This window comes from Typopeltis vanoorti, chromosome 14, assembly GCF_054136105.1.
Source record: "Typopeltis vanoorti isolate ZY-2024b chromosome 14, IOZ_Tvanoo_1.0, whole genome shotgun sequence".
In the NCBI taxonomy this organism is placed as follows: Eukaryota; Metazoa; Arthropoda; class Arachnida; order Uropygi; family Thelyphonidae; genus Typopeltis; species Typopeltis vanoorti.
In genome coordinates, this window is record NC_143562.1 from 23,568,065 (window position 1) to 23,581,586 (window position 13,522).

The following is a 13,522-nucleotide window of genomic DNA, read 5'->3' on the forward strand; positions in this document are numbered from 1 at the left end:
GACTCTCACTGATAACATTACCCTCATCTGCCCAATGCTTCATATGGTCCCTCACTACTTTCTCCAAGATCTTACTAACCACAAACTGGCCCATAATTAGATACTTCTTGTCTGCCACCGCCCCCATGCAATGGCACTATTCTTACCTTCCTTCCATTCCAGGCATCCCTCCTGCAGCCAGACCTTCATTGAAAATCCAGGTCAAGGGCACTGTCAGTTCCTTAGCACATTCTCTCAAAACTCGTGGTGAAAGACCATCCAGTCCCACAGCCTTACTAACATCCAGAGATAACATCCATAATATTGTAGGAAAATTTGGCTTAGGATAGAGAAACGACAGAGGACAACATCTAATAGATTTCTGCAAACAGAAGAAATTAATAATCACAAACACAATATTGTAAACACACAAAAGAAGAAGATACACCTCGAAGGACCAGATACACAAACAGATACCAAATTGATTATATAATGGTTAAAGCAAGATTTTAAAAACCAAGTCAAATTTGGTAAAGCCTTCCCAGGAGCAGATGTTGATAGTGACCACAACAACCTTATATTAATGAAAACACAATTGAAATTTAAAAAAAAAAAAAGATCAACATATTGAAACTAAAAAATGAAAACATCAAAAGACAATTTCATGAAACCACCAAAAAACTAACACAAGAAAATGCAAAGGAAAATACAAACAATAACGATAAGTGGAATCAAATAAAAGACAATATCCTAAAAGCTAGTAACAAAACACTAGGAAGAGAAAAGCAAAATATATGGAAAACCATGGATAACTGAAGAAATATTAGATTTAATGGAGAAAAGGAGGCTATACAAGAATACAGAAAAAGTAGAACATAAAGAAAAATACAAGAAATTAAAAAATCTGATAACAAGAAAATGTAAGCAAGCAAAAGAAAAATACCTCCATGAAGAATGTAAGAAGACAGAACTGTTTAATAAAGGAAAGCTAGAAACAGCTTATAACCAAATAACAAAAATCAGCAACAAACTGAAAAAGGCCACACATAATAATGCCTTAACAGATGAGAATGGTAAACTAATTATTTATTCTGAAGAAATATTACAAGAATGGAAAAAATATTTTGAACTCCTGTACCAAGGAGAAGAACAGGAATAAAATGACACAGAAACTGAAGACAATAATGGACCATCAATAATAAAAGAAGAGTTTGAAAAAGCACTTAAAGACTTAAGCCAGAATAAAAGCCCAGGAATCAATAACAACCCACGTGAAGCTCTTCAAAATCTGGATAAGGAAACAAAAAAATGATATATTTGAACTAATAGCTAAATATATGAAAATGGCGATCTCCCAGAAGACTTCACAAAATCTGATAATACCAATCCCCAAGAAATCAAATGCTCTCTAATGTAACCAACACAGAAGAATAGCCCTAATTACACACATTAGCAAAATCCTATTAATGCTGGCCTGGTTGGCCGAGTAGTTAGCGAATCTGCTTTCCAGCCAAAAGGCTGTGGGTTCAAATCCCGCCGTGGGCAAGGATGTTTGTGATCATCTGTGAAAATAGTGGTGGTGGTCAGCAGTAGATGGCGCTGGTGTAGATGAAGGTAGTTAAGGTTAGTGGAGTGGTGGAGATGGAGAGTTGTAGAGCAGGTGACCTCCCTCAATGAGTCTTTGGACTTCCTGGAAGTGTTATGTAATATAAATAATAATAATAAAATAATACAAAACTGAATATATAAAAGAACAGATCCACAACTAGAGGAAGACCAATATGGATTCAGGAAAGGAAAAGGAACAAGAGAGGCAATACTAAGCCTGAGAACTATAATCAAAAAAAGAATGGAGCTAAACCAAAAAACATATATCCTTCAATGGATTTGGAAAAAGCATTTGACAAAGTTAATTGGAAGATGATGTGGAATATTATGAAGAAAAGTCACAATGACTATAATAATTGAAGCATAATCAAACAGATATATGCAAGACAAATGGGATACATAAGAACAAATAATAAGGAAGAACCCGTACATATTAGATGTGGAGTAAAACGAGGGTGCATATTATCACCCTTGCTCTTCAACATATATATTGAAATTGCCATCAGAGAAGTTAAAGAAAAAAACAAGCAGTGGCATAAAGATTGGTGGAAACAACAAATGAAATATTTAATGAATACCACATGAAAATAAATGTTGAAAAAACAAAATTCTACTGGCAAGCAAGAAACCAAAGATCATAAAGAAAATTAAATTAAATGGGAAAGAAATAAAACAAGTAAAGAATTACAAGTACCTAGGGAGTATAATAAATGAGGAAGGAAGATCAAAAGAAACATAAAAGATAAGAATAGCCATAACAAAAAACCAATTCAATAAAATGGGAAAGGTATTAAAAGGAAACTTAAGTCTACAACTAAGAAAAAACTTCTAAAAACTTATATATGGAGTACAGCACTTTATGGCAGCGAAACATAGACAATGGGAATATGAGATATTAGAAGACTGGAGGCATTTGAAATGTGGTGTTGGAGATGAATGCAGAAGATAAAATGGACAGACAAAAAAATCTAATGAAGAAGTACTTAGGGAAGTAAATGAACCCAGAACACTGATAAAGACATTAATAACAAGAAGAGACAGGTGGATTGGATATATCTTACGACATGAAAATCTTACGAGAAGAATAATAGAAGGCAAAATCAAAGGAAAAAGAGAAAGACCAAGGAAAAGATACTTTGATCAAATAAAACAAAGCACTGGACTAAAAACATACTACAAAATAAAGAGGAAAGCAAACAGAAGAGAAGAATGGAAGGAAATGCTGCTGAGCTACCAGTCATAAGACTGATGCAATAGACGAAGATAGTATAAAACTGTGATATTAAAAGAATCATGTTGTAAAACTTATGGTTCATGGGGTGGTGGTGGGGGAATAGGTGTCTTATGCCAAAAATGGTAGAGAAAAAATATGGAAGAAGATTAAGATCAAATGGATGGATGCAGTTAAAAGTATCTTACCACACAGAAATGTGAGAGGCTTATCACTGGAGATAGTAATATGCCAAATTGAGAGGGAGAAAAAAGTTCCCGTAACAGTCTAATACAATTGTGGACTCAATACCATTACTCGTACCAGAATGAGGATAATGATCTGCTTGTGTGTTTTGGAGGGAGAGGTTTCAATGATGGATCACAATTTCACCTTCGCAAGATTTATACTTATTGAAATCAAACTACTACAACAACAGTTAACCTCCATTACAAGTGAGATTTACTCATAGATTTGATATAATAATAAATATAACTTCAACGTATTTCAACGTTTGCCAACAGCTTTGTCAGAAGATAAAGATAACAGAGAATTTGCAAAAAAAATCTGAACTCAACAGCAGTTGTTTTGAAAATGGAAACCATAATAATAACACAGATTAATCGAATGGATCATTTTAGATATAAAGAGGTGAAACATTCATTGTTCTGCAAAGTTTTTAGATGGATATTGGCATATTGGAGATCTGACAGGTTGCAAAAATGTATGAAACACTTCCAAATGTCACGAAGAATGAAATGCTAGTTACTGTTTAATGTACCATGTGACTGCATCACCTCCGAGGATTCTATAAGTGTCCTTGAAAAGAGATCAACTTCCAGATAAGACTTCAAGGCCTTGATCATTTCATGATATTCTTACAGAAATGTGTACAGGAAGACAAATTATCCTTTCTTTTATATTCAAATGTCACCCTGGAGTTCTTTTTTTATGGATCTCAAAACTTCTGATCTGTCCAATATAAGCTTTGCTGTAGATACATGGAATCATGTGATGTAGAGCAAGGATTATGAATGATATGCTGGCTGAAATGTGTGAGGAGATTGGAGTACAGTTTGTTAATGTGTGGAATAAGTTTGAAGGAAGAAGTGAACTGTATGGGAGCGATGGACTGCATTTGAGTGGTTATGGTGTGAGTCGCTTGGAGAGACTGCTGCTGGAAGGTAGAGAAGTGAGTAGAGTGAGAGAGAATGAATCAGATCAAGTAGGAAGTGATGTGGAAGAGCAGGAGAGATTGAAGAGGTGGTTATGAATGAGGAAGTGAGTGGTATGAGTATAGAAAATGAGAGAATGGGTGTGCAAGAGGAGCAGGGAAACGGGGAGGCTCAGGGTGGACAGGGGTACACAGCATGAGAAAGGTGGATGCTCTGAGAGGAGGTGAGAGCATGAGGTGACAGGAAAGAAATGGGATGACCTGGGATCAAGAGGAAACAGTTGGAATTGAAAAGGGTTTTAAAATGAATAAGCAGAAAGGGAAATTGCCCCAGTCAAACATGGGATCACACAGAGTGAGTGGTATCAGTGGAACTAGCTGTAGATCCAGAAATGAGCTGTTGTGTTTGTATACAAATGCTAGAAGTATAAGAAACAAGGCAGATGAAATGGTTGCATTAATTGCATCAGTTCACCCAAAGATTGTCGGAATAAGTGAGACATGGTGGGAGGAGGACGACATCCTGACAGGAATAGCGATGGAAGGGTATGATGTGTTTTGTGAGGACAGAAGGGGTAAAAAGGGAGGGGGGAGTGCTGTTGATGATAGAGAAAGAGTTATGTTGTTTATTATTTTAACGGTATAATAGAACACAGAGACTAAGTAAATAATTAATTTATTCACTTGATGCTGATATTTCGCTGGTATTATAACCAGCATCTTCAGAGCACAAAAACACTGTTTGTCACAATACGCGAGACTAAAACAATATGGTGTACATTAACAAAATTGTAGCAGCAACACAAAGACTAGAGTCCTGATTTTGGCGCCCTCTATCTGAAAAAAAAAAAAAAAAAAAAAAAAAAAAAAAAAAAAAAAAAAAAAACGCTATCATATATTGCTAGAGTCCTAGAAAAGTGCTAGTTTTTCCTTAATATGACTGTCTCCCAGATCTTCGGCAAGTTAATACAGCCATATTTGTTGAGATTTGGGGTGTGTTTTAGGGCTTCTGTCGCCTCTAAGAACAATCTCTCTGATTTATATGGGTTTCTGTGTAGTACTTTTGTGTTTTTCCAGTTGATCCTGTGTGCAGGGGTATCCAGAGCATGGTCTGCTAGGCCCGACTTCCCATAATGATATTTCCGGACGTATCGTTTATGTTCGCTGATGCGGATATTCACAGTTCTTCCTGTTTGACCGTAGTAGGCTTGATTGCATGAGCAGGGTACTTGGTAGACTCCTGGATGTGATAAAGGAGGAATGCTGTCCTTGGGTGAGCGGATGAGGGTGGCTAATTTGCTACATGGTCTGAATGTAGTGCGTAGTTTATGTTTAATGAGAATTCTTGAGATCTTTTCGGATGTGCCTTTAATGTAAGGGATGGTGACTGTTTTGTTGTAGTTCTCTGTGGTGGATGGTGGGAGGGGTTTCTTAGGAGTGTTTAGTATTTTGTTTATTTTTTGTGGATTGTAGCCGTTGGCCAAGAAGGTGTGGCGTAAGTGAGTCAGTTCAGCAGTAAGAGCCTTGTCATTTGAACAGATTGCTCTCGCTCTATGGGTTAGCGTTTTTAAAATGCCATATTGTTGAGAAGGATGATGGTGTGATTGTTTGTGTAAGTATCTGCCTGTATGTGTGGGTTTTCTGAAAACTGAAAATGATAAGGAACCATCTGGGAGACGTGTAATGAGTGTATCCAGGAAGGGCAGACAGTTGTTGGCTTCCGTCTCCCAGATGGTTCCTTATCATTTTCAGTTTTCAGAAAACCCACACATACAGGCAGATACTTACACAAACAATCACACCATCATCCTTCTCAACAATATGGCATTTTAAAAACGCTAACCCATAGAGCGAGAGCAATCTGTTCAAATGACAAGGCTCTTACTGCTGAACTGACTCACTTACGCCACACCTTCTTGGCCAACGGCTACAATCCACAAAAAATAAACAAAATACTAAACACTCCTAAGAAACCCCTCCCACCATCCACCACAGAGAACTACAACAAAACAGTCACCATCCCTTACATTAAAGGCACATCCGAAAAGATCTCAAGAATTCTCATTAAACATAAACTACGCACTACATTCAGACCATGTAGCAAATTAGCCACCCTCATCCGCTCACCCAAGGACAGCATTCCTCCTTTATCACATCCAGGAGTCTACCAAGTACCCTGCTCATGCAATCAAGCCTACTACGGTCAAACAGGAAGAACTGTGAATATCCGCATCAGCGAACATAAACGATACGTCCGGAAATATCATTATGGGAAGTCGGGCCTAGCAGACCATGCTCTGGATACCCCTGCACACAGGATCAACTGGAAAAACACAAAAGTACTACACAGAAACCCATATAAATCAGAGAGATTGTTCTTAGAGGCGACAGAAGCCCTAAAACACACCCCAAATCTCAACAAATATGGCTGTATTAACTTGCCGAAGATCTGGGAGACAGTCATATTAAGGAAAAACTAGCACTTTTCTAGGACTCTAGCAATATATGATAGCGTTTTTTTTTTTTTTTTTTTTTTTTTTTTTTTTCAGATAGAGGGCGCCAAAATCAGGACTCTAGTCTTTGTGTTGCTGCTACAATTTTGTTAATGTACACCATATTGTTTTAGTCTCGCGTATTGTGACAAACAGTGTTTTTGTGCTCTGAAGATGCTGGTTATAATACCAGCGAAATATCAGCATCAAGTGAATAAATTAATTATTTACTTAGTCTCTGTGTTCTATTATACCGTTAAAATAATAAACAACATGTTCGACGAACACATAAGTCTGTCCACACGAGAAAGAGTTATGTCCATACAAAGTAGAGATGCAAGAGGGAAATAGTGCCAGTGGTTTTGAGGCAGTACAGAGTCAGATAGAGGTGAATGGAATCAAATACTTGGTTGGATGTTGTTATAGACCAGGTAATGTGGATGGTGGCAATAATGAACTGTATAATCAAATTAGTCAAGCAAATAAGAAAAGGGTGATCATAATGGACAATTTTAATTATGGTAATATAGACTGGAATGATGAGATAGCAATTGGAAGTAAAGAAAATGAGTTTCTTGAGTTTTTGAGGGATAACTACCTCAGACAGTATGTAACAGAGGGCACGTGGGGATTGAGGGTCCTGAATTTGGTCATCTCATCAAAGGATGTAATTATAAATGAGGTGTCAAATCATCCACCAATTGGTGAGAGTGACCATGAGGTGATTACCTGGGTGGTTGCCAGCAGTGTGAGGACCTCTGTGAGAAAAGGGTATATGTGGAACTACAAGGGGGGGGGGATTATGAAGAGCTCAGGAGACAGCTTGCGGTTGTAGCTGAGGAATTTGCTGGAAAAGAGATCAATGCAGCTTCGGGGATTTTCAAAAACTATCTAGTAGATGCAATGTCTAAGTGTATTCCAAGGGTGAGAAGGACGAATAAAGAGATTAAGCATGCGATACAGAGAAAGAGGGCATTGTGGAGGCAGCATAAGAGAAGTGGAAATAACCTATTCCTTGAGGTCTACAAAGACCAGGCAAGGAGGATGATTTGGTCAGTGAGGGTAGCTAAAGAGAGGTATGAACAACAGTTAGCTAATGAAGCCATAAAGAATCCTAAGGAGTTCTATCAATATGTAGCCAGCAAAAGAAAGAATGATTATGGAAAGATGACATTGATAGGAGAAAATGGTATAAAGACAGCTGTTGCAGAATGTGTGGTGGAAATACTTAACGAGCAATTCATAAAGGTCTTTCAATCTTGTGAATGTGACTTCATGGAGAGATTGAGAGTAGTAGATGATGGGGAGGAGAGACTGACTGTAAGTGAGCAAGAGGTGTATGGGGAGTGAAGTAAACTAGATGTTAATAAGGCTGTGGCACTTGAAAATATATCGCCACATATTCTGAAGGAAAATATGTCAAGACGGGGAGTTGACACCTGTCTTGACATATTTTTTAATACGAGTCTTGCACTCGGTCAAGTCCCTAAGGAGTGGAAGGAGGACAAGATTGTGCCACTTCATAAAGGAGGTGAGCGAACTCAAGCATCAAACTATAGACCTATCTGTGTGTCAGGTGTTGTGGTTAAGTTGTTGGAGAAGCTTGTGAGAACTAGGATCCAGAGTTGGGTTGACAAAAATGGTATTATCTTTGATGGACAGCATGGATTGGCTAAAAGAGAGGTCATGTTTTAGTAATCTACTTACTTATTAATAAAGTGACTGCTTCCTTGGACAGAGGAGACGGATACACAGTAATATACTTGGATTTCGCAAAGGCTTTTGATAGAGTACCTCATGATAAATTGATAGTCAAACTAGAGCAGATGGGGTTGGATATTAGATTAGTGCATTGGATTGGAGACTGGCTATCTGATAGGTACCAACAAGTTGTGTATGGGGGAGCGATATCCAGGAAAAGGAAAGTCACTAGTGGAGTGCCTCAGGGGTCTGTTTTGGGGCCATTACTGTTTAACGTGTATATTAACAATATAAGTGAAGATTTGGATGGAGATATTCAGTTGTTTGCAGATGATGCAAAGTTGGGACGAACCATGAAGAGTAGTGAAGATGTTGATCTTACAAGAAGACTTGAATAAATTGAGTGATTGGGCACGGAAAAGAAGATGAGAGTTCAATGTTGCAAAATGTAAGGTTCTAAAATTTGGAAAACAAAGATGGAATGTAGAATTTATGTTTGGTGAGGATATATTGTTGGAGGTGGAAGAAATAAGAGATCTGGGGGTGATAGTGGATAAGGATCTGAAATTTAGGGGACACATAGCCAAAATTGTGAAGACAACACAAAGGCTTCTGGGAATGATGCGGAGGACATTGACATGTAGAAGGAGGGAGATTCTTGTTCCATTGTATAAGGCTTTCATTAAGTCACACATGGACTATTGTGTGCCCAGATTTGGTTACCTGGTTTTCAGAAGGATGAAGAGATGTTGGAAAGGGTCCAAAGGCGATTGACTAAGGTAGTTTCTGACCTCTGGAATATCGAGTATGAGGAAAAATTGAGAAGATGCAACTTGCAGAGTCTGGTGGACAGGAGGAAGAGGGGAGATATGATAGAGACCTACAAGTTATTAAGGGGTTGTTATAGGATCAATGCTGGAGAAGTTCTACAGAAAATAGTGGGAGATCGGGGGAGAACCAGAGGTCACCCCTAGAAACTGTATAAAGAGGGTGCGAGTAGGGGAGTGAGAGGCAGGTTTTTTTCATGCAGAGTTGTGAATGATTAGAATGCCTTGCCTGAGAGTGTGGTGTCTGCAAGGAGTTTGAATGTGTTCAAGGCACAGTATGATGAGCTGTGTGTGTGATAAAAGGATCTCCCAGATGAGTCTTTGACTCCATGAAGTCTTGGGGTAATAATAATAATAATGTGCAGAATGCGTAAACATGATATAACAATACAAAAAGTAGTGATAATGTTCAATAATGATGCATAAAATTTAATGAAATGTAAGCATTACATCTTGCATAATCCAGGATATTTTTAAAAAGAAATGCTATCTTTGGGTGAATGTAGAAAATTACATAGGGAATGAACAGCTTTAAAAGTAGTTCTAATACTGGCATGTTTTAGATACTATGTATATTGAAATACTACCAATGTAGGATAATGAAATGGAGCCTTTACAAGCATTCCTTTTGTTAAACATCCTGGGGATTCCATGTACTTGTTGCAAAACTGATGTCAGACAGATTAAAAGTTTAGAAAGCAGGGTTCAGGCCATATGAGGATTGTCAGGATCAGATTTTCACTTTAAGACTGAAATCTTGGGAATATCCACAACACACTCAGGCAGTGTATTCCACTCACCAACCACTCTCCATGCAGAGAACCTGCTTCTCACTCCTTTGCTCACACCCTCCTTATGAAGAAAGTGACATTAAACCTGATATCAAATTTGGAGATGTTAACCTCAGATCTTTACTTTATGCACATGATGTTATACTCTTAAATAAATTGGTACAATAATTATATTAAAAATTAAGTATTAGAATGGAACTTGACATGGTTAGCATGCATAGATGATGCTATACTCTTAAATAAATTGGTACAATAATCATATTAAAAATGAAGTATTAGAATGGAACTTGACATGGTTAGCATGCATAGCTAATCTCACATGATATGATCACTTAAAAATTAGCAAAGCAAAGATGGCAAGAAAAAGATCCGGAGGAAGAGCAAGATGTCAGGTGGAGATGCAAGTCATCCTACATACAAACAAACTAGTTAAAGAACCCATGCAATTTACAGACAAAAAAATAATCTTACTGGATGGTAGATGGCATTGTAATTGTTGGTCAGTGCATAGTTGGTGGAACAGCATTGTGTGTAGATGGAGAATTAAATAATGTAGACAGTGGATTGTGTGGAGTGGGATGCTCTCCTGCAATAAGCTCTTAGACTTCCTGAAGATACTACAATATCAGGAAATTGATGAAGATAGGGATTTGAAAGTGTTGGTGGATAGGGTGCTGATGTTCAAAAGAAATACTGCAAAAAATACTATGAACTAAGATAGTTCATAGTATTGGTTACTGAAGAACATACTAACATGCTGAGATAAAGAAGTTGAGTCCCCTTTATAAGGTTTTGAATGCAGTCACATCTGGATTACTGTAGAGGTCTAACCTGGGTTTCTTGGAATGAGGAAGTGGAGGAGAGGATCCACAGGCAAGTGACCAAGATTGTGAGAGGTCTGTGGAATGCTCTTTATAAGGATGGACTGAGAGTTCGTGGGTTGATGAAGTTTGATGATAGGCAGAAAAGAGAGAATATAAGGATGGACTGGGAGTTCGTGGGTTGATGAAGTTTGATGATAGGCAGAAAAGAGAGAATATGATAGGAAACATTTAAAGTTACTAAAAGGGTTTTATGTGAATGATAGAGAAAAAAATTTTTGGCACTTGGCGAGAAAGAGTAAAATAAGGGGGGGGGGGAGAGAAACTGGGTGAGATTCATTCTATCCTTGTAACCAATGTTCTATGGCCTTGATATCAGCTTTGTTACCTGTTGTCGTGCACTCGAGAGAATTTTTTATTTTCTTCAAATTCCAGTGACCAGACCAGACTGCTATTTTATCAGATGGGAGTCGGTATTGTAGGCCTACATTACATCTTATCTTAGATTACATCTTAGGTTAGCCCAGGACGCAAAGGAGTAGAAAGATAGCAAAATTGTTCTGCTTCATACAGGAAGGGGGGGGTGATAAAACTAAGACTTTGAATTAGGCCAATCTGCTTGGAAAGGGCTAAAATGGTGATATACAGCTCTTTGCAGATGATGCCACGTTGAGGAGAGTTATGTGAAGTTGAGCAGATGTAGCTTTGCAAGAGGGCCTAAATAGACTGTTTGAATGGGTGAGTATGTGTGGGGGATGTCAGTTTAATGTTGCAAAATGTAAGGTTTTAAAATTTAGTATGCAAAGACTGGATGCAGAATACAGGATTGGTGGAGATATTTTAGAGGAGATGGAGGAGATGAAAGATTTGAGGGTTATGGTGGATAAGTAGTTGAAATTTCATGGACATTTTGCTAAAATTGTGAGAACAGTACAGCAGAATATGGAATGATGCAGAAAACACTGACATGTAGAAGGATGCTTTGATTCTCTTGTACAAGGTTTTGATCAGGCTGTATATGGATTACCGTGCACAGATTTGGTTCCCTGGTTTTCAAAAGAATGATGAGATGTTAGAGAGAGTTAATTTCTGGTCTATTATTGACTATGATTGACTAAGTTAGTTGCTGGTCTTGGAAGTGAAATATGAAGGCAGATTGAGGGAATACAAATTACAGAGCCTAGTGGATAGAAGGGAGACATGATCAAGATGTATAAGTTGGTAGGGGCAATTACCAGATCAGTATGGATAAGCTTTTTTATAGAATATCTGGAGATGGGGAGAATGAGAGGTCATCCCTGGAAGTTGTATAAGATGGGTGTGAGCAAGGAAGTGAGGAGTAGATTTTTTGCATCAAGGGTGGTGGGTGATAAGAATGCATTGCCTGAAAGTGTGGTGAGTGCAGGGATAGTGAATGCATGTATGTCAAGGTACGATGAGCTGTGGATGTGAGAGTGATACCTCCCACAATGAGTCTCTTGACTCCGTGGAGGTCTGTTGATAATAATCTCACAACTCTGCTGAAGTCCTCAATGATAATAACCATGTTAACTTTTTTTTTTTTTCATTTCATTTAAAATGATGTGGACTGTTTCAAAATTATATGAGAGGTTTTCTCAAAATAAAGCATTTACAATACCTGATAACGTAATCTGGGGATGGGGGAATTATGACACCAAATGAATTGACATACATACGCCTAGATGAGTCTTTGACTCCATGGGGTCTTGAGGTAATAATAATAACAATACACCAATGTCATAACCGAAGTGCAGCAGTGAATAAACAGTTTGGTGTCATAATTCCCCCATCGACCCCACGAGGTTTGGGTTATAATTTCTAGATTAAATGATAATGTTGAAAAAAGGTGGATAAGGCAGAACTAATTTTCACACGCAATTTAATCTAGAAATTATAACCCAAACCTCGTCTTATTTATAAGGTCTCTGATGTATTTAAATAAGCTTCAAAATATACTTTACTTCCTAAAATGTGATGAATTAATATAAGTCCCCAGTTCCGTTACAAGTACGCAAATTACTGTCGCTTGAATATATCGACAATATGCTAAAGGAAGGAAAGATAACAGTAATTATTATAATAATGCTGAAGTTAAATGTTCGGCTGTTTTGTGCCCACACAACAGCAGCAAGCAGCTATAAAGACGTGTGAGACAGCTATTTGCTACCAAATAGTTGTACGGAGCAATCTGAAAAATTACCATCTCGATGAATATCCTATTTAGCAAAACTGTAAACACATTTATGCTAATATTATAGAATAAAATCTGACATTATATACATATTATAATATATTCTATTTATATCTTTATGATACTAGTGTTTCGTATCACTTTATGAGTTTGATAAACTGAACATGGATTATTATACTTGATATATTTTTCCCCTTCAAATGTTTTTGGGGAACTAGATATGCATTTCCTACCCCCCCCCCCCCTCTTGAAATTGTGTTTTGGGGACCTAAAGCTGCTGAAATTTTCAAAATCGATTTGATGCTATTAACTTGTAACATTATTTTTAAAATGACTTCACCAAATCCAACCTATAATATTAAAAATAAGATCTTACTTTTGTATATTATATGATATTGATAAGTCAATTAATAATCCTCTAAAAACTTCGAACTAATAAATCCATTTGATACAATAAACAAAAATTTAAAAACAATATTGTCATCTAGCACGCATATTTCCCCGAAACTAACCGATAGGGATAAGTAAAACTACAACGACGTCATAGTTAGCAAATATTGGGCGCATTTTGGCGAATTCAAGTCTATACAAGTAAAGAATTTTTTTTTTTTTCTCAGCAGATATATTAAATAACCATTACAAAAATAAATAAATAAATAAAAATTAAAGGCATTCCTTGTATAGCAGATTTACTGCAGATATGTCAT

The 13,522-nt window shown here is 37.2% G+C and overlaps 1 protein-coding gene across 6 annotated transcripts in view; it reads right to left on the reverse strand.

The window, feature by feature from the left end:
• Window positions 1-13,317, reverse strand: part of LOC150099303 (uncharacterized) — a 186,015-nt gene extending 172,698 nt beyond the window's left edge. For all 6 annotated transcript variants that reach the window (XR_016549329.1, XM_090403319.1, XM_090403322.1 and 3 more), the window contains exon 1: window positions 13,192-13,317. The gene's annotated coding sequence lies outside the window, so the exon portion shown is untranslated. The remainder of the gene's footprint in view (window positions 1-13,191) is intronic.
• Window positions 13,318-13,522: the final 205 nt, after the last annotated feature.